The 21,345-nt window shown below is 34.5% G+C and overlaps 1 protein-coding gene across 3 annotated transcripts in view; it reads right to left on the reverse strand.

The window, feature by feature from the left end:
- The window catches only part of LOC101899342 (probable serine/threonine-protein kinase DDB_G0282963), a 548,840-nt gene that overhangs the window by 416,413 nt on the left and 111,082 nt on the right, over positions 1-21,345 (reverse strand). Inside the window, exon 1 of one of the 3 annotated variants that reach the window (XM_059122911.1) lies at positions 8,392-8,588. The exons of the other annotated variants lie outside the window; for them this stretch is intronic. The gene's annotated coding sequence lies outside the window, so the exon portion shown is untranslated. Of the gene's footprint in view, positions 1-8,391; positions 8,589-21,345 lie in introns of those variants that run through there. 3 annotated transcript variants of the gene reach the window in all.

Consider the following 21,345-nt stretch of genomic DNA (forward strand, 5'->3'; position numbering starts at 1 on the left):
CGTCTGCCCTTCTTTCTGTCTGTCCGATTGAGATAGAAGGCTAAAATTGTACATACATGCATAGTTTGCCAGTGGCCAGGTTAAGTTCGTAAATGGGCCATGTCGGTCCACCCGATATTCGATATTTTCATGATTTCAGCGACATTATTAACCGGAATTATTTAAAACTTCGTATTTGAAGTTCGTAATGGGTACTACAGCCTATGACAAAAATTTTTGTACGCAAGTCCAAGTCTTCGTATAGTCCCCATAAAACGGTACCTGTAGTTATTCGGTATTTTCATGATTACGTTACTCATCGGAATCGCTTCAAATTTCATACTGGAAAATCCTAATGGGTACTACAACCTATGATAAAAAATTTTGTTTTGCAGGTCCAGATCTTCATATAGCCCCCATATGATTTTAGCGACATTATTTACCGGAATTATTCCAAATTCCATATTTAAAGTTCGTAATGTGTACTACAGCCTACCCGGTTGATATAGCCCCCATATAAAGGTACCTCCCGATATTCAGTATGACGGCAAAAATATTCGTATGCAGGTCCACGTCTTCGTATAGCCCCCATATGACGGTTTTCATTTAAGTGGTAGTTTTCGATTTTCTTTTTAAATTCTTCAAGTTCCGGTCGAACTTATCTGCTTTTTTATTAGTTTTATATAGTTTTTATCAAAGTCATGTCATGCACTATACAGTAACCTAGAGGTACAAAAGCCTCCTCGTCAAATTTGTTAAAAATTGATTCAGCGTTGGATATAGTTCGTATCTACCCTAAAAGCCATGATACGCATTCAAATAATGTTTCTAGTTGGTATTATCTACTTCACATAAATTCCTAATATAAATTATTTTTACAGGAGCCCTACTTAATACGAATGGTGGTGTAGGGCATCATATTGTCAGCTCCGCCCGACTTTTGACCTTTCATTCCTTGTTTTACTTTACATTACTTAACAGTGGAAAAATATAAACATTTTAAACAAGTGGAAAGTTAAAGTCTCACTTTTTTTCAAATTTTCCCTCTTAATAGGTATGTCAATATTGGGGTAAATTTGAAAAAATCCATCTGAAACCACTCCTAATGAAGTTCCGACATATATAAAGCTCAAAAACTTTAAAAAACTTTTTAAACGGCCTGGAAAGGGTTTTCTTCTTTAAGTTTGAAATACTAGTCGGATTCTGATCAAAATTTACTCAACTCCGCAGAACTGGTTTTAACAACCATGTAACATTCATTACTAACATTACATCGCACGTAATATTCAAACATTATGCCATTGCATCGATATGTGTTTGTTTGTGTGCATACGATTCTTACATAAAGCCCTACACTAATAACTCATTCAAAAGTCTCCCCGCCGCCTCTGCAACTGCTTACTGCAACGATGAACCGGGAACTACATGCCTTCATATGTCAAGTGAGCGGAAACTCAAAAACAACATTAGCGAATTCAATGGGGATATATTTTTTTGGCCCACACACACAATCACACTCACATTTACCTCAAGCTATTTGGGACACAACGCTGATGAAATACAAAAGAAAAATACCCCATTACATTATTTGTTTGGTAAAATACTTTGGGTTTTTTTTCGCTAGCGAACGAAAGAGAGAAAAAACGAAAGTATGTTCAGTGCCTTCCAGGGATGGATCACAAAACAGCAGCACCAACAACAACTGCTGTCTCACTTATAATGTTGTACGTTCCATTGTCCACAGCATCAGAATCGGTGGCAGCAACAGCCAAGGCCATGTTATGGTGGTGATGCAGTGACACAAAATAAAATTGCTAAAGGTGCCACTGGAGCGAACTTTCATTCATTCCAAAGTCGACCAGGCGACACTTAAATCGGTTTTTGAAAATTTAATTCGGTATGCATTTGGGGATTGGAACAAAAAAACTTGGTTGGTTGGTTTGTTTGTTTATTTGTTTGCTGACTTGTTTTGTTGGTTGGTTGGATGTTTGGATGGGTAGAAGGCCAAACAACAAGCACTCACACACACACTCACTCAAACAACTCTCTCTCCCTCTCTCTCTCTCTATCTCTGTATGTATGCATGTAATCACACTAAAAATTAACGCATGCTGATAAAATATAAAAGGTATCTTAGTTAGCCCGTATGCGAACGGCAAAAGCCTGGTTGATGTGGACGCAGGACTTGCGTGCGGCGGCCCCTGTGCTTTTTAATGTAAATTTTTAGTTTGTTAGCAATTGTTGGTAATTTTTGTTGTTGCTGTCGCTGTTGTTGTCATGGCACAAAAATCAAATACTGAACAAGTTTTCACTTTACGTACGATGTTGTTGTTGTTGCTGTTCTTGGCGGTTGGTAGTTCGACGGTGGCTTGTTGGCGGTTCTTGTTGTTGGAGGAGGAAAGCCATTATTATGTCATAATAACAGAGAATGCCGGGGCAAAGTTTCCACAGGAATAGCTAAAAACTATGGCAACTTTTATTAGGTCACTACTTCAAGTATAAAAGCATGTTTGCTCCTCACACCGACTCAGTTCATCGTCACACACATACACACCTACATACAACCGAAACTATTGCAAACAAGGACAAAGTCAGCACCAGCAGCAACAAGAACAACAACCATATGCACATTAAATCCCCCATTTTGCCAAATTCATTCACTTTGAATAATTCCCATTCGTAAATTTGCCGTAATTTTCGACTACGACGACGACAACGATAACGAGGACTTTGAATACTCTATGGGGATTATTCAAATGAATTACAGTTATTTCGAAAGTTTTCCATTTGAACCGCATCGAAAAATATATGGCGGAGAAAATTCCATGCATTTTCATTTTATTTAAATGTTTTATTCGTGAATCGATTAATTTCTCGGTCTTTAGTTCATCAAGGTACACAGTGGAGAATTAGCATAGGGAAAGAAAATCAAAATTACAAGTTTATAATAAATTTATTAAAAACTAAAACGAAAATTTTAAATTCGTTCCAACAGTTTGTGTTTGAATTTTTAGTACTCAAAATGCATAATTTATTCAGTTTGATAAAAAATCTTAATCAAAACCTCAAGCATCCTACTAATTTTTCAGACTTTCAAGGTTTTATATATATGTTCAAGTTTTTCCTATTACGGAATGAAAAATAGAAAAATATTTAACTTTTGCACCAAAAAAATCTCTAAAACCTTTCATGTTAAAGTTCAAAGACGAGGATATAAGTAAAACTACTACAAAATGGACCAACATCCCTAAAAACCAACATTGACCTAAATATCAAATTTCAGGATATCAGCTCTATCATTTCACCCAAAACCAAATGTAGTAAAATTCAAAACAATTTACATCCCACCAACCTAGATACCAACAGTGATCTAAATTTAGTAACATTTAGTACTGTTCGAACAATTATAGTACACATTTCAAAAAACCATGCTCTAAACCACAAGCACTGTATAATATATAATTTCGGAATTACAGCTCTATCGGTTCGTCCAAATACAAATTGTGCCGAATTTTATCCAAATTGCACTATTTTTAGTACAATTTAGAACACTTAAGTACAAAATTTTCATAACTACCTACATCATAGAGTCTAATAAAAATCTTACTTTCAAATTTCAGGATTCCAACTCTGCCGTTTCACTCAAAATTTAAATGGTACCAAATTTAGTACACATAAGTACAAATTTCCAAAACTACCTACATTCCTCAGTCCTTTAATGCAATAGTTATCTTATTTCCAAATTTCAGAATTCCAACTCTACCGATTCACCAAAATACAAATTGAACCAAATCCAGTACCATTTAGTACTTTTCGTGCACATAAGTACAAATTTCGAAAAATTCCTGCATATCCCAACCCTACACTACGACAGCAATCTTAATTTGAAATTTCAAAATTCCAGCTCTATCCGTTCCTACAAATTCATTTAGTACCATTTAGGACTTCTCGTATACATGAGTATTTTTAATACTTCCAGTCTTATCTAACCCCCTCGGGCCAAGTGTGACCTTATCCAAAATTTCAAGATTACAGCTTCAGCCGTTAAGTCAGCCGGGCAATCAGTCAGTAAGTCAAATACTATACTCTTATGTTAATGAAGATTCTTACAAAGGTTGGTAAATTTGGAGGTCATATGACCAAATGGATAATCCTCAGAATCCACATATATAATAGGATACTCCTATATTAACTTTAGAACACAAACTATAAACTAACAGCTGATTTGGTGAAACATTCAAAATACCAAAAATTAGGAGATATTGATGTATGGGGGCTATACCAAAAAAGCGGAGCTACAATTATAAAATTAATAGAAACAAGTAAGAAACAATCTGTCGGTTTTGCCATCCATCAATATCAGTATATTAAAATAAGTTTTGACTTGTGTTAGTACAGAAGAAGTGAGGCAATATTTCTTATTTCGTATCCACATCGCTACATAGGGTTTATATCATTAGAAACGGCCAAAACGTGCATAGTCGAAATAATGATTTTAGACCCTGGACTTGGTAAATCGTAATATTATTATCAAACGTAGATCGAGTTCGGAGATGGGTAACCTTCTGGTACCTCCCCCCAAAAAAAGATCGAAATTTTCAAAAAAAAAAATATTTTGCTGCACAGAAAGAGAAAGTATAGTTCGATTTTTCTCCAACTTTACAATTTCTAATAAGTTTAACAGTCCCACACAAAGGGTCGACATGTTGAATAATTATACTCTTATAAAATGTGAAATAAAAGCCCGAATGTCTTCGAATTTCACTCATCTCAATACATCTATCAATACAAGATCTGTTGCAAAGGTGGGATATATCGGTTCACTCCTTTTGGTATCTCTCCCAAAACAGGTCAAAATTTTGGTTACTAATAACCCTTAAAACATTCGAGACAAGTCAGCGAATCTCTTTAAATTAAATATATATCAATGTTTGCCTAAACTCAATATTTGATGTGAACATCGACCCTCTCCTTTCGGTACCTCCCCCACAAGGGGTCAAAATTCTCATTATGTTAAGTGTCTTAAAATTATAATAAATTATAAGCTAACCTTGAGCAATGCAATATATTCATTGACATTAGTTCTAGTGTGAATATGGAACTCATCTTTCAAGTACCTCCCCCAAAAAGGGTAATGAAATAATATTTCTATAAGCCATGGAAGTTATGTAAAAATTGAATATGTCGCTCCACTCCTACTGGTACCTGCCCCACATTATATAAAAAAATTACTCCCACAAAACTAAAAATAAATAATTATTGCACATCTCTAAATTTTTTCACCCTGATCAGTTTGAATACATCCACTCTTTATTCTACCTCCTTCACAAAAGTTTCACATTTCACAAAAAATATATCTTTAAATATTTGAAAAAAGAGAAGGACGTTATCGGTATAGTCCAAATATGGTACGTAGCATTAGATATATTTCAGACTTTGTTCCTATGCGAAATGCAAAATATTGGCCCAATCCTTCGGCAACATTATTACAGAATTAAGTCAAAATATATTTTATTATATGAGGGTATATTTCTGTATATCTGCAAGAACTCCATAGGAAAGAGTTGGGGGCTTAAACCCCATATTATCCGATGGATATATGAGTCAGTCGTCCGACCAATCCTAACCTATGGCGGACTTGTGTGGTGGCATTCCTTACGGAAAACTACCTTCAGCAAGAATATTGACAAAGTACAAAGAGTCGCATCGCTACTAATTACAGGAGCGATCAGGAGCACGCCACAATCCGCTCTAGACACCCTACTCAACTTAAAGCCTCTAGGCTTATTTGTAGAGGAACTAGCTGCTAGGTGTGCCCTGCGACTCAACGAATTGGGACAATGGCGGAGTCAACCCTTCGGGCACTCTGTCATTCTTAAGTATGTGGAAAACGTAAGTAATCAGGCTATAGCTAGTGACTATATACTCCCTAGGCACAGCTTTGATCTACTTGATATCCGCATACCAAACAGGGATATCTGGTCCCGTGGCACTCCACCTTTCGACGGTATAGCTGTCTATACTGATGGTTCAAAGATGGAAAGTGGAACGGGTGCTGGAGTCTACTGTGAAAGCCTAAGTATCCGAAGATCCTTCAGGCTAAACAGCGATTGCAGCGTTTTTCAGGCAGAAATATTTGCTGTCAGAATGGCCATAGAACTGCTGAATAATAGAATTAACGAACGGGATGGACCGGTGACTATATATGTCGATAGTCAAGCGGCCCTAAAAGCTCTAAATTCTTTCACAATCAAGTCTATGGCTGTTCTGGAGTGCAAGAATGCCCTGGAAAAGTTTAAGTCAGTTGTCAAGCTCTGTTGGGTCCCTGGACACTGCAACATATCTGGCAATGAATCTGCCGATGAATTGGCCAGACGCGGATCTGAGTCAGTAGATCTAGAGATCGAGAGCTCAGTGAAGCCACCTTTATGCCACTTCTTTCAAGTACTGCATAAACACTATCTTGGAAGATTTCTACAGAACTGGCTATCTGGAAGGGGATGCATCATCTCCAAAAAGATTTGGCCGGTGAACTCCGAACGGAGATCACGGTCACTCTTGTCCATGACGAAGTTGGACTTGAAGCTTGTGGTGGGCCTAATTACAGGTCATTGCAACATAAAGGCCATGACTTCAAAATGGGGGGGGGGGGGGGGGGGGGGGGTGACGACACTGAATACTGCAGGCTATGTCAGGACGAGGAAGAAACAGAAACGGTGGAACACTTACTCTGTCATTGTCCTACCCTTATCGGAGTAAGACATAGGCTTCTGGGTAAGCACTTACTGCCTGACCTGTCATGCCTCTCCGAAACAGAACCAGCAGTCATTCTTCAATTAGCCAGAAGACTAAAATGGCTAAGGACGACACGCTGATTACACCGTGGACGCAAACCCACTAGCTCTTCTAATTCTTCTAAATCTTATATTCTTCACTAACTATCTTTCTTACCTCACTTCCACTTTTTTCTAGACTAGGATGATCACAATGGGCCAGTAGGTCTCCGAGTGGAGTGGTTGTCGTTTTTACACAGCTACACATCCTTTAACCTAACCTAACCATATATCTGTATATATCCGCAAAACCGACTGATATTTTTTGGGTATTCAGTCAAAATTTAAAAAAAAAATTAAATTGTTTTTAGAAAAATTCTATATAGAGATTCCAGATGAATTTAAATATGTTGATGTCCTTGACTTTACTCACATTCAATTAAAGTTATTATTATTCACAAGTAAATACATTTTTTAGGGAAGGTACCATAAGGAGCGATCCAATATTATCCATTTTTGCTCCTGACATAACTCTGATGCATCTATAGCATTTTTAACGCATCAAAAACTGATAAGTTCGGCATCATTTCAGTACCAGCTGCTTTATGAGGATTTTTAATTTTACTTCTGAAAAGTAATTTCTTATAAAAAAAGTACAAAAACCATCGTAAGATGTCGGGCTTTTGTATATTGATTTCAGAGGAGATACCTTCTAGCCACACAAAACCTGCAATTCAAACCAACTTGTTGCAAAATTTTATCGAACAGATTATATAAGACAGTCCTTCCTCATATATTAATTGAGTGGGTTTCTGCTAATTGTGAACCTAAATTTTAGACTAATGATACAATTTTTCAAAATGCCTTACACTATCCTATATGCTAATATTACCTTAAAAACACAAATACCAAATCATATCCTACAATTTAGAGCTTAAATAGAAGTGGGAATAATTTCAGCTATGTCCATACTTTCGGTAAAATTTTTGGCATACAACTGCCTAAGAATTCTGCATTCCTATTTCTTTATATATAGATAAAGTCGCCTCGATAATACCAAAAATATGTTTCTATACAAAATGATATGATATCGTGTATTAGATTTTCTCGAACGTATTTGATTATACCGCAGTATGTGTCCACTATCTATCCTTAATACTTGCGAAAATTATTTGGAAATATATTTAATGGTTTATAACCATATGTATATGGTTAGCAAATTCAATCTAAATCCATTGATTTATTTTACAATTGATGCCTTTATATGAAAAATAAAGTTTTTCGAACTTATGTTAAACTTTCAAACTTTTCACAATGGCCTATTTAGAAAAGTGGTTAAACCGAAAAAGTTAAACATCTTAACCTTAATAGAGGGCAAAAATCTTTTGTCACGCTGGATTATACTAATTTAACTCCACTCAAACTACTCAAAACACATTTATGTTAAATTTAGGTTACCTAATTATATTGCGGTCCTAATTTAGTAGGAAGAAATGATGCGTTGCGTATACACAATATCATTAAAAACCACGTTACCCATACGCACCATGAGACATCCATACTTAATATTTTAAGACAAACTCTTTTTCAAGAGTCAATACCAGCATACACATAGAAATATGAAATGAGATTTTGATACCTTTTTTAGAGATCTTTTTGAAATTCTCGTCTTCGATGGCCTTGCATGGTTTGCAATTGTTTCCATTGAACAGGGCTCTTGATTAATAACAGTATTTCTTGCGCTTATTTTGAAAAATTATATCAAGTTTGAGATCTTTATGATTTGCGTATTATTCTTAGTCATTTAGAATTTTGCACAAATTTTTAATTTTATACATTTTACAACTAAAATAAATCTGTAGACAGTTTTTTCAAATATACAAAAAATAATTTGAAGTTTAAAAATATTAAATCAAAGCCTGCCAAACATATTTTGAATTTATTACAACATTTTTTTGTAGGTATGAAAAGAACAAGGTGTATTTACAAAGTGGCACTGTTTGGCTCAATAAGTGCGCAAATAAGCAGGATTGAACGCAATTGTGGGATGATATACAACATTTTTGACCAAAATGCAAGAGCTTGACTTGCATGACATGTGATTAACACAAAACGGCGCTTCATTCCACACAATTCGTTTAGCAATGGATTTATTAAGAGGCGAGTTCGGTGAACATTCTATTTCACTTCGTGACCAGTCAAACGGCTGCCTAGATCGTTCGATTTTACTCCTTTAGACTATTTTTTTGTGGGGCTATGCCCACTTCAATTTTCGCACTGGAAGGCAACTCTGGTAGAAGGCTTTTTGGAAAAAGTATGCCAAAATTGGACCATTTGAGGAGCAGTTGCTGTGAAAATTTGTAAAAAACATAAGCTAAAATTATTAATTGGTTTTGCGAACAGATGAATACCCTCTGCCTTGCGTTATGATAATTTTTATTTCTGACCCTTTATGGGGAAGGCTCCGAAGCAGTTGACCAATTTCTCCAATTCGTATCGGACCTAAGTCTGATATAAATATAACAATGTGCAATATTTGGACTATTACGTCTATTTCCTTCTCCTTTTTATGAGATATATGATAATTTTTACAAAATGTTAAAATGTGCGTGAGATATAGTCGACCGAAGCATTCCATTTTCATACTCATCTAATGCAGATAAAAATATTGCTACGGGCAAAATTTAAAGGAATTCGAACATTTATATCCAATTTTATACGAGATCAAATATGTTCATATCATACATCTGGCTAAGGGAAACATTTAAATATATATCCGAAACTTTGACCTTTTGTGGGGGAGGTACCAGAAGGAACGGCCCTATTTCTACCATCTTTATAACAGATCTTGATCTGCTAGAAATATTAAGCTGTGTTAAGTCTGAATGCAATCGGATGTTAAGTTCGCATTTTAGGAGCCCCATTGATATTCAAACTTTGACCCTTTGTGGGGGAGCTATTTGATGGAATTGACCCTTATTGTCCATTTTCGGACCTGACCTAGAAGTAATGCATAAATTAGGATTTGCATTGTTGGGAGGAAATCGGATAATCCTTTCTTTCTTTGTGCAGTAAAGTATTTTCTTTGAAAATTTCGATGTTTTGTGGGGGAGGTACTAGAAGGAGTGGACCAATATTGCTTATCTCCGAACTCGATCTGAGTTTGATAATAATATTACGATGTACTGTTTAGATCAAATCGAAAATCACTTCGAGAGTTATGGTTCGCACCAGTCGGCCAGACAGACGGGTGGACGAGCACCCCTCGATCGACTCCAAATTTCCTGAAAACCATAATAATGAGGCACGAAATGATATATACCCTTTCTAAATACCCAAATGACTGAGGGTACAATAAATATACAGCTGGTGCAAAAAAGAAGCCGAACGACCTAACGTAATGCAGAATTTTTGGTGATGAGCCCCCGGAAAGTTGACTGAAGATCCACTTTTTTATCGAAAATTTGTGTTCAGCGAAAAAGCTCATTTTTAGCTCAATTGTCAATAAAGATGAATTATATATCATATTAAAAATGGGGGAAGGATTGCAATTCACAGAGTAGTATAGGGTATAAAAACTTTTGTAAATTAATTTTAAATAAATTTTCCAAAAATTCGAAAAATCTTAAAAAATATGAAATATATCCCGAGTTAAAATGGCGTTTTATCGCTACGATTGTCTCTTTTTCATAATAGGGGTGAATATAATATAAAAAATCGAACTACGAACAGATATTGTCCCCATTACAAAATTATCTAAATAAGTTTTACCTACATATTATGAGTTAGAAGAAATCGTAGACACAGTTCGCTACATAGGCGTGAAATGTCTTTCGAAATTTGTATCGTTTATGAAGAAGCTATCAGAAAGAATTTAACTTCCCCAAATTAATATTGATATCAAAATAATATTAATATTGAGTTTGAAGGAAGTTCTTGACCCTATTCACCTTAAATTAGAATTATTATTATCCTTACCCGATCCGATAATATCCATTTTTGCTTCTGACATAGCTCTCATACAGTCGTTACTATGTTACATATCAATGTCAACTATTTGATTACAATTTTTAATTCAAAGTTTGAGTCATTTTTTTTTTTTTTTTTTCAAAAAAATAGTGATAAATAAATAAAAAAAATACACCAAATAATCCTAAGATGTACGGCTTTTGTATATTGATTTCTGAGAAGATACCTTCAGCCACGCAAAGTCTGAAATTCGAATCGACATGATTATCGAATAGATTATATCGGACAGTGCTGCTACAAGGATTAATTGTGTGAGTTTCTGCTAATTGTAAACCTAAAATGAAGACTAATACTAAAAACTTTCAAAATACCTAACAATAGCATATACGCTGATATTACTTTAAGATACACAAATACCAAAGCATTTTTCACAATTCAAATGAAACGGAAAGAGGGGGATTTAAGAATTTGATATCGAAAACCAAAACATACTACAAATATTTTGTATACATAACATGCTCAGACTGTGTATTAGTTTCTCTTTAACGTATTTGATTATATCGCAGTATGTGTCTAATTTATATCCTAACACTTGCCGAAAATTATTTGGAGATATATTTAATGCTTAATAACCATATGTATGTGGTTAGGAAATTCAATCTAAATCCATTGAATTATTTTACAATTGATGCCTTTATCTGGAAAATAAAGTTTTTTTGAACCTTTGTTAAGCACTCGAACTTTTGATGATGTCCTATTCAGAAAAGTGGTTAAACCGAAATGGTTAAACATCTTAACTTTAATAGAGGGCAACAATATTTTGTTACGCTGGATTATACTAATTAAACTTCACTCAAAGTACAAAAAAACATATTTTCGTTAGATTTGGATTACATTATTAGATTAGTGGGAAGAAATGCTGCGTTGCGTATACACAATATCATTAAAAACCACGTTACCCATACGCGCCATGAGGCACTTATGTTAGTTTTTTAAATAATCTCTTTTCCAAGAGACAATACCAGCATGCACATAGAAATATGAAATGAGATTTTGATACCTTTTTTAGAGATCTTCTTGAAAATCTCGTCTTCGATGGCCTTGCTTGGTTTGCAATTGTTTCCGCTTATTTTGAAAAAGTATATACAGTTTGAGATTTTTATGATTTGAGAATTATTACTTATCATTTAAATTTTTGCACAAATAAAATAAAATTCTAGACAGTTTTTTCAAATAGATAAATTCATGTAATTTGAAATTTAAAAATATAAAATCAAAGCCTGCCAAACATATTTCGAATTTATTAAAACATTTTTTTGTAGGTAAGAAAATAACAAGGTGTATTTACGATATGACGTTTTGTGATTTAATTCCATTTCTTGATATACAAAAGGTATATCCATCCACCATAGTATGAAGGGTATATTAAGTTTGCCATTCCGTTTGTAATACCTCGAAATACACATTTTAGACCACACAAAGTATATATATTCTTGATTCCATGTCGTTTTAGCGATGTCCGTCCATCTATCCGTCTGTCCGTCTGTGGAAATCACTCTAGATTCCGAACGAAATTAAGTAGGTTGAGCGAATTTTACTCAAATGTGTATTATGTCTGCAGGACTTTTGATATTGAAAATGGGCCATGTAGGTCCAAGCTTTGGTATAGCCCATATAAGCGACATTATTCACCGGAATTGTTTCAAATTTGGTATTTGAAGTTCGTAACGGATTCTAAAACCTATGACAGAAAATTGTTCGTGCAGTGGGCGTCTTCGCATAGCCCCCACATAACGGTAACTCCCGATATTTGGTATTTTGATGATTTTAGCGACATTATTCACCGAAATTTTTTGACATTATTCAACGGAATGGTTAGAGTGGTTATATATAACTTGATACGGCCAAAACATGTCTAGTTCTCCTTGGACCAAATCCGTTTTAGGACTTTTGGAGTCGATCTAGCGATGTACGTCCGCTCATATACAGCTCAGCATTTCTATCAATACAATATCTGATATAAAGATGGTAGTGATCGGACCATTCCTTCCTTCCTTCTATTTATATAATACATGGTAGAATTACAAGGTAACCCTTTCAGGCCAGCTGGTATCAATTTGATATATCAAAAAATTGTTGTAATTTGAATTCGCCTTCATTTACACATAAGAAAATTGTTGCATGATTTCAAACTTTAACAATGCTATTGATAGAAAATCGAGATTTTACGTTTTTATAGAGTATGAGGGAAAAAGTGTATATTCAACATATGGTAGGCATAGGTAATATGGAGATCTAAAATTCGTGGATATTTGAAATACGTGAAACAGGGAATCAATTTCATTTAAGAAATAAACCGATACATGGAATTTCATCATCTTATTTGTACGGATTTTCAACTATGTTATACACTATAGGGCTTCAACAATGAAAGGTGAATGATTCCAAAGCATATTGGATTGGTTTGGGGAACAAAATATTGGCAATTTTTGGGGTGTGATTAAATATTGAGATAATTTTTTTATTTCAAATTGTTCGAATGTGTTAAAGTTATCTATGCTTAAAAGACTTCCTGTCTGCTATACATTTCATAGCTGAGCAAATAATATGCCTGGACTCACAGTAGACTCAGCCCCCCTGTATCTTCTGCAATCTTTGATCCAAATCTTAAGTAAGCCTGAGGAGTAAATATGCCCTAAAGCACCTTTTAGGTAGCATGTCACTACAGCGAGAAAGCTGACGATGTAGCAAAAGAAAAAAGGGTACACCCCAGAACCACCACAAAACCTAATTTTAAAGCATCAAAAATAATTTTCCGGATATTTCCTTTAAAGAACATTATCGCTATTGAATATGAAATCAACGTTGCCAACGTTACCAAGACTGCATGCTGTGTAAGGATGATGAAGAGATAACAACGATTGGACATCTATTATCGCAAATGTCCTTCGTTGGCGCGCTGGAGACTACAATCACTCCATTTCCAGTCTATGTGATTTTCAAAAATGTTGTATTGAACGTGCTATAATCAAACCAAGATGCAGCGGCTTCAGCATTACTTTCAATCGATGTTGGAAGTTTTGAATATTTGCTTTTGTAATAGAAAAAAACAATTTTGAAAATTTTTAATTCAATATTTTGATTGGAAAAATAATATGCCCCAAATTTTGTACTTCAAATCAATTCGCCCAGACTACAACTTTGACATATCAAGTTTCCAAAAAAGTTGCTTTGTTGTAATTTTCGCCTATGTTGCTACCTGGTATTTCTACCATGATATAATAGAACATTGGCTGAGGGTATACATCTGCCGGAAAAATCGACTGACACTTTGACCTTTTTTTCTAATTTTAAAATAAACACACATATCATTGACATTTTCTTCAACACAAAAATTTTATTAAAAAATTCATATTTTCATACAATATAATTTTATTTTGAATATCTCCCTTTAATCGAAATATCTGTATTTTTTATTTACAACATAAAATGGCGTCAATGGTCTTATTATCATCACCAGATGCATATACATAAGAGAAATCAAGTGGCGAGTAAAAACGCAAAAAGGATGGATTCTTTATAACAACTCCTCTCCCGCTTCGCCTCAGTCCAGATTCAGAAATATGGAAACATATGTTGCAAATATTGAATGTCGGGGAATGTCTTTGCATTTCCATTGAATAATATTTAAATAAAATCAACATTTTGTTTTGTAAAACAAACAACGGTGGCAATGACAACAACAATGGTAGCAATGGCAACAGCAGCAGAAGCAGCAACAATAACAGCAACATAACCCAGGATAACAATGACAGAATTAAACCAATTCCACAAGTTCTTTGTTTTCTAGTTTGTCATTATGGTGGGTTCCCTTTATTCGCCATCATTGGTATGTATGTATATGCATGTGTATATATATACATATATATGTATATTTTTTGTATTATAAATACATACATAACTACAAAAAAAACACACACACAGCCAAACATTTCCACATGACATTTCATTGACATCCGTTTCTATTATTTTTGCCGCAACTAAACAGAGCCGAGGACATACCGGCAAAAGAAACAGAAGAAGGACGTTAAGGACAAAGGATATTCTCTATTTATTTCTGTGAAACAACGTGTATATGCATGTGAGTGTGTGTGTGTACATTGTCAATCTGTTTTATTTCATTTACAGTCAGTCATTCAGTCAGTTACAAATGTTAACAAACGTTTTTCCGTTTCTCTTTTTTCCCCTTGTTTTGCTTCTATTTTATCATTCGTTTCGTTTTGTTTTTATTTTCATTTTATGCGGCCATTTCCTTTTGTTTTCTGATGTCTCTGCTAGGAGCAACGTTACCGTTATCTGTTCATTTGTTTGCCTGTCTCCGTCTCGCTCACTCTCCCTCCCTCTCTCTATCAATTTCAACTTGGCCATTCTTATTTAGGCCTACTTTCTATGGCATGTTTTCATTTAAACTAGAAATGTTGTCAGCTGTAAGGGACGCCTTCCATTCTTCTCCTGCCAGTTTCTCTGGCTGTAGGAAGGTCAGAGCAAATAACAAACGGATCTGATAAATAACGAAACAAAGGTATCTGCCAGGTTATTTATATAAGAAGGGGTCAATAGATTTTCTGTTTTCCCATTTGCCAGTAACAAAGGTTGGAATTAAGGCCACATGACAATATTGTTTTAATTGGCAAGGGTTAAATTCAATTAAGATTTTAACAACAAATTAATATTCAGAAACCCGAAGTATCGAGTGAATATAAATGTGTTTGTATGGAATATACAGAATAATTAAAATTATATAAAATTAATGAAATCATATCATAGAGAAAAATTAAGTTAAAATTCATGACAGGCCTTTCTGAACTTTCTGAAAGCTGGCAATTCGAACTGTCATTCCACAAAACAAAAAAAGACAATATTTCAAATTGCACAAAGTACCCATCTGTCCATTTGTGGAATCGAAATTTTTTGACTAGTATTATGCTCCGGAGTCTTGGAAAAGAAATGATGACGGAGAAAATCTAGCATATTATGAAAGTAGAGCTAACAAGTAAAAAAGCTGTGAGTTCGGCCGAGCCGAACTTTGAATACCCTCCACCACTTGGAACAAATTTGTCAATTCTCAAAAAAACCGTTAAAAATTCTGTTAAAATCATCAAAATACCGAATATCGGGAGGTACCGCTATATGGGGCTATACGAAGACGTGGACCTGCACAGACAATTTTCTGTCTTAGGCTGTAGTATCCATTACGAACATTAAATACGAAATTTGAAACAATACCGGTACATAATGTAGCTAAAATCGTCAAAATACCGAATATCGGGAGTTACCTTTATACGGGGGCTATACAAAGACGTGGACCTGAACAGACAATTTTCTGTCTTAAGCTGTAGCATCCATTACGAACATCAAATACCAAATTTGAAACAATTCCGCTGAATAATGTCACTAAAATCAACAAAATACCGAATATCGGGGGGCTATACCAAAACGTGGACTACATGGCCCATTTTCAATACCAAAAGTCCTGCAGACATAATATATACTTGAGTAAAATTTTATTAATCTACTTTAATTTGTTCGCAAGCTAGAGTGATTTCCACAGACGGATAGACGGACGGACATTGCTAAATCGATATAGAATTTTATGCTGATCAAGAATATATATGCTCCATACCATAGTGGATGGTATAAAAAAGAAGATACGTCCATCGGCAATTTGAAAGTTTACATTGAAAGGTAACTAAAATAGGGGGAGGGAGTTCCCCAACTCTCACAATTTTAGACATTTTCGATTTAAGATTCCTCAGAATCCATGCAATGGCGTTATATAGTGTCTCCGAAAATATTCCGAATAAAAAATGCGAGAAATATTTTAATAAAATATTTTAACACTCATGCGGGTCAGAAAAAAGGGGTATTTTATGACCTTTTTAAATATGGTTAAACACTTCTTTAATAGAGATCTATGGATTACATCCGGAATCGTTTATACAGAGAATATTTCTCCTTCTAACATCTTCCGCCTAGAACACAATTTTATGCTACTTTCAGACGCCAAGTCGAAACAAGTCCGAGGAGAAATTGATCAACAAAATATAGTTTTGTTTTTCTGGCCTTTTTTTTTTGAACTTTTAGGAAAAAATGGAAAAAGTTGGCGGAGATACAAAAGTTATTTTTATTATAAACCAATATTTATGATAATTTTTATGGTACGTATTAAGTTTATACTTTTCTATGGTTCAGAGACTCACAATAAAATTTTATCTAAAATACTTCTTCCTTTTGACACTTTTCCCAAAAATTCAGGTGTTAAAAGAGATTTTGACTTAGAATGGAAACGCTTTAAATTTGCAGTGAAAAACGTCATTTCCACTTGTAATATATAAATTTCAAACGTAATTTTCTTCAAAACTATTAAACCTAGATATAAAGTTTATTCCGATATTTATAGTAAAATGTCGTTCAGAATATTTCTTCTTTTTACACGTCCTACGAACACATAAGTTACATTCGGGCGTCAACTCGAAAAAATTCCAAGGAAAAATTGGGCAAAAGAATTAGGGAATATTTTCAGATACATAGAAACTTCTTTTCTTTGGTGACTTATAGTAAAATTTGATGCAATATATTTTTCTCTTTAATGCTATCGTTCTAAAATGATGCTTTGTTAGGGATTTTTGCACAAAATCACAAAATGTACGGCTTTAACCCTTAAATGTGTTTTTAATATTTATAAATTCCTGGCATTTAGATTTTTGATGTATTCTAGGGACAATGGCAAGATTTTGTGGTAAACTAGCAAGTTCTCGCTATTTCATCAGTGAAAATGTCACCTTAAAATTTTACATTAGCTCCAACAGTTCATGTTAGGCCTTTTTAGTTGAATTTTACTTTTCGTGCATAGTACATATTTCCAAAACCATCTCCATTACTCAATTCCTGATGCCAACATATACCTCAATATCAAATTTGAAGATTCCAGCCCTATATCTTCACCCAATACCAAATGCAAACACTATCTGTTCACCCAATACGAAATACACCTACTTCACATTTCCAAAACGACCTCCTAATATCAACTCTATTTCGCAGACTTGATTCTCACATCAAATTTTAAGTTTTTACCTATATCCGTCCACATAATTCCAAATGGTACCAAATTTAGCACATTTAAGTAATTTTGGCACACGTTTTGTTAGAATTTCAAAAAACCCTTTTGTTTGTCTCTCCTACACAACATCAAAGACTCTCACTCAAAATTAGAATTCCAGCCCTATTCCCTTCCCCAAGTGCCAAAGTTAAGACTATTTAGTACTTTTCGTATATTTTAGTACGTATTTCCAAATACCTCTCCATGTAGCAGCTAAACGGTGCAAAAGGTGATCATAATTCCAAACCTCAGACTTCCAATTTAATCCCCTACCCAATCACCAAATATAGTAATACTTCTTAATACATATTTCTGAAACCCCCTCCAAATCTCAACCCTACACACAAAGAGTAATCCTAATGTCAAATTCAGAGGTTCAGGCATTCGTTCACGCAATACCAAATTTAGTACTTTTCGTACGTTTGATGAACACATTTCCAAACCCAACTCTCTATCTTAATTTAACCACCAGCAGATACCCCAATACCAGCATTTTAAATACCCAAATCAATCCGTTCATCCGAAATAAAATTGTACCTATGTTAGTACCATTTAATACAGTTCAAGAAATAAGCTTCATGCGTTTCGCCTGGACGTTGATCAGTCTCTCAGTCACATGGTCACACTTGATACAGCCAAAACGTGACTCTTCGAAAGAACGGTTTTAGACCTCAGGTCTCTCTGTACCAAATCCGTTTCAGCTCATATGGAGCCGATCCAGCGACGTCCGTCCGCCATCTGTCTGTCTGGTGCACGATAATTCTCGAAGAGAGTATCCGATTTGGCCCAAACTTGGTACATCATAATATTATTATCAAACTTAGATCTAGTTCGGAGATGGCAATATCGGCCCAATCCTTCTGGTACCTTCTGCACAAAAGGCCGAAAATTTAAAAAAAAAAATTATTTTCTGCACAGAAAGAGGAAGAATAATCCAATTTTGCTCCTACTTTGCAAATCCTAATATTAAAATCAGTGCAAGGTCAGGACAATATCGGTCCGCTTCATCAAGTACATCCTTCACAAAGGGTCAAAATTTTGAATAATTACTACTCTTATAAAATACGATGTAAGAGTCCGTTTGTTTTCAAATTTGACACATCCCAATATTTATATTACCCCAGGGTCTGGTACAATTCCTTCTGGTACCTCCACCACAAATGGTTGAAATTTTCAAAAAAATATATATATTTTTTTTCTGCACAGAAAGATAAACGATAATCCGATTTTGCTTCAACTTTGCAAATCCTAATATTTGCATCAGTGCTAGGTTCTGGTGCGAAAATGGACAATATCGGTCCAGTTCATCAAGAACCTCCCCCAAAAGGATCAAAACTTTGAATAATTACAACTCTTATAAAATATGATGTAAGAGTACGATTGTCTTCAAATTTTGCACATCCTAATATTTTTATGAACTCAAGATCTAATATTAAGACGGAACATATCGATCCACTCCCTCTGATACCTTCCCAACAAAAGGTCGAAATTTTTAATATCCATTAAGCTAAAAAAACGCGAAATTAACGAAATTTAGTTTTCGTTTTTTTTTTACTTGCAAGACACTACATAGCTAAAATGTAAGGATTCCAAGAAATCTTAAACCAGATATTTCAGAAAGAGGGTTACTTTCGGTTACTTTGCGATGTTTTCTTTTTAGCTCTACTTTCGCAATTTGCTGGATTTACCCTATTTTTATTGAAATAATTTAATTTTGTAGCACAGTGTATTAGGCCGAATTTCATCTATGTTTCTCATTCGCAGGGATGTTTTTGCTTTAGATTTCTTTTATGAAACATACCACTGCCAGCAAATTTGGCCAAGTGATTCCCCCCGTGCAAATGCATAAGACTGAATGCGATGCAGTGTGGTGCCGTCGCAGCTATTGGCATATATTTACTATCGAATTTCTTAGAAAAGAAATCAGAGACTAAAAATATTGTGATATTTGATAGGATAATTGAACTCTGAAATACCGAGCAGCGTAAAATTTAAATGTTTCCAAATTCCCTCCATGCTGACCGATACCACTTTTGCAGGTCTTCTGTATTTAATATGGCTTTGTTAATTTTATGATTTTATGTTTTTTATTGCAATATATAGTCGCTCAATTATTTATTATTATTTCTAACCTTTCCACAAAATGTATTTTCTACAACAGACAAGAACACTACTCTCTTAAAATTTATACGAACACTAGTTGTCATATGACCTGTCATAGTGACCTGAATTTTTGAAATGAAAATGCATTATGTTTTTTATTTTCCTGTGGTTTTATGCAAGCAACTTCTGTTTTGTTAATAGGCAGGAAGTGGTTTCCTTATTCCCCTTTGTTTTCATATTTCGTCCAAGCTTCTGCCACTTGTGGTCTTCTCTCTTTGTCCACTAATGGAAACCCTAATTGAATGTTAATGTTTGTTCCAGGCATTGGCCATAACGCCGAACGTTTACTTGTTGTGTCGTCCATTCGCATTCATTTATTTCACTTAAGCGTTGACCAAATGTTTTTTGTTTGATTTTTATTCTTACTCGGTGTTGGCCCCTTCCATTTGTTTGGTGTTTTAGTTGTGGCAAATGAAGCAAATTAATGATACAAATCCCATGAAACAAAACAACAAAAAAAAAACCTACTTATGTCAAATGGCATGAAAGGTGACAGAATAACTTTTAATAATGTTCGCATTATTTAGTGAATGAAATTAGTTTTGCAAATGGAATGGATAATAGGGGGAGTTGGAAAAAATTACATTCTAAACCTCTTAATCAATATAAATTCGCCAAAATTAATTGGAAGAACATGGCGAAAACGTAAAAAATACTTGAAATCGGAGTTGTTCTTATATGGCGGAGTTGTTCTGAGAAATTTGAAAGTTTTATATTTAAAGTTGCGAAACATATATCAAACTATATGAGATCCTTTGTGTATAGCCAAAACAAAATAAAGGTCTTAACTACTTAAGAACCCGAAATTCTTTTAGGGTTTTTGATCTACAAACGAGTTCTATCAAGTCCACATAGAATACTCCACAACCACAAAATTTGCAGAAAAAATTTATTGTTAAATTTTCGCGGTACATATTAAGTATTCTAATCTCTTTTCCTCAGAGACTCACAATGAAATTCGATCTTAAATAATTAAATAAATAAACCAGTAAGGAAAGCTCAAAAGTCGAGCGGGGCCGACTATATGATACCCTACACCACTATGCATATTTAGTAGAGCTGTCGTAAAAAGGTTTATACAGGGCATTTCAGAGCTCTATGAGATATTTGGTACAAAATCAAAATCTATCTAATTCTATCGTGCATTTTACGAACTGTAGCTATCTCTGAACCGGGTTTCTCCAAATTTTACGTATTTGCTTCTAGACTGGTGATTTGGGCTGATATTGACCATTTAGTGCACATTTAACCCGAAATCGGATGAAGATATATATGAGAGCTATATCCAAATCTGAACCGATT

Source organism: Musca domestica, unplaced genomic scaffold (assembly GCF_030504385.1).
Source record: "Musca domestica strain aabys unplaced genomic scaffold, Musca_domestica.polishedcontigs.V.1.1 22, whole genome shotgun sequence".
NCBI classification, from domain to species: Eukaryota; Metazoa; Arthropoda; class Insecta; order Diptera; family Muscidae; genus Musca; species Musca domestica.